Here is a 2,096-nt window from a genome sequence, read left to right on the forward strand (position 1 = left end):
AAAAAGTACTCCAGAGTGTTGTTCAGCATGGGGGTGAGTAGAAAATGAAGGCTAATCATGTTTTGGGTGTACTATTCCTTTAATGATCACCTTAACCTTATAGACCTTATAGTGATCGACAAGAAGAGCAGTGGGTTGTCAGCAACTCTGCACTAGTAACAAAAAAGGCTTTTGAACCTTTAAAACCTGCCGCTCTACAGCAAAAAAGGGATGTTTAGCACATGCATATTTATATGTTCTGCTGTTATTCAGGTTTTTTGTCACTTTTCATCACTTAAAAGTTTTTTTTTCTCCATACTGTTGTTGTTTGAACTGTTGTGAACTGTGAGTGGTGGAAAAAAGCCACATTTCTTATTTTTGCACAAAACTTAAGTTGCCTGGTTCAAATTCTGGCTCTTAATTATCTACCTGGCCTTTACAAAAGATCAGTTTTGGATTATCCTTCAAAGATGAGAAACTTTATTTTGTGATTGTTTTAATAGCCTTTGTAAATGTGCTAAAAAGGTCATGATTACCTGAGCTTATGCATGAGCTAAAAGCTGGTATGGCTAAGATGTCCGCCCCCTTTAGTTCAGCCTTATTGCTCCACTTCTTTTCATTTGCCTGGTGATTGTAGAAAGCATGCCACCAGTGCTAAAACACAGACCAATTGGTATGACTGATATTTAACTTTCCCTGGACAACATTTGGATGAATAAGAGCAGATACTGCAATCCTGGTTTTGTCTTCTGACTATAGACATGTAGCTAAAGCTTGTGAATAATGAGAGTTTTATGTACAAAATAGAAAATAAAAGTGTGCAAAAGTGAGTTCATACTGCATGCGCAGTGTGATCAACCCATCTGATATATTAACCAACTGCAGTTGTTTTCTTTTGTTACTTAATTTCCACATTCTGTAAATGTTTTTTATGTAACTTTCTTTTTAGCCTGAGGCGGTGCTGCAGCAGAGCAGCAGCCGCTGGCTCCTTTGTTTTGGCTGCATGTTTAAATGATCACATTCTTCGTGCAAAAAAAAAAAAAACAGACATCGTGGCAAAAATATTATGTTCTTCTGTTAAACTTTCCACAGGGTAATCATGTGTTTGTCTTCATATATGGGGCAGTGCGTAAGGCGGAATGTCAGCGTAAACAACAAAGAACTCGATGTTCCATAAATTTGACGAAACTTTTCACAGATCAAACTTCCGCCCACAGTTACACCGTGTTCTCTTTAAGGCAGCTGTCCTCAGGCACGCTGTTTACCCTCACGCCTCACACGTCTCGCAGCTCCTCTGCTGCAAACACTGCAGCCAGTGTTTCTCAACGTCTGCAGGGAGTGAAATGCTGCATAATTCAGGAGTATATTTGACCTCTTAAAAGATCATAAAGACTTCAGCTGTCAAATATTACACATGTTGAAGAAGAGCCTAAATATGAGCAGGCACTAAAAAGCAAAACCTTGTGAAATATAGTAGGCTACATATAATGACCACCGTCAAGCAGTTTGTATTTTGTTAAATCTCAGGGCACAATTAAAATATATGAAAATAAATCAAATAATTAAACATTGCATTTTAAAAAGAGAAATTTGGATACCTTGAACATAGCATTTCCTGATTCATTAAACCAGAGAGAGATAATTACTTTAAATGTTTGTTGCTTTAAACGCACCATGATCGCATCTTCTGATAGCTACTTCTGGCTGCCTGCTGTACATGTGTGATGTCACAAAGCTGTATGTGTCTCAAACCAGTGTCTAAAAAGGGTGCTGTCATAGCTACTATAGCCCCATTTACGCTACCCTATAGAAGCCGTGCCGAGATCGGTCTGAGCACGGTAACAGATAACTGTGAGTGTAAAAAGTATGCCAAACTGAACCGAACTGTGCCAGACACAGCTGAACCTCGTTAAGCTTGTACTAGTTCATCAGTAGGGCTCGGTGAGGTTCAGTTAACAAAGAGCGCATCAGCAGACCGCGTCATCTCCTTACAGTCAGCCTCCGTAGTCAGGAAATTTCAGACGTTCATTAAAATCCTAGCTTCCCTACCGTGCCGCACGATTTCCAGTGATGATTCTGATTAGCAGTGCGATGAACCTCAATGTCTGTTGTTGTTT

This window comes from Cyprinodon variegatus, unplaced genomic scaffold (genome assembly GCF_000732505.1).
Source record: "Cyprinodon variegatus isolate N-32 unplaced genomic scaffold, C_variegatus-1.0 Scaffold201, whole genome shotgun sequence".
Lineage (NCBI taxonomy): Eukaryota > Metazoa > Chordata > Actinopteri > Cyprinodontiformes > Cyprinodontidae > Cyprinodon > Cyprinodon variegatus.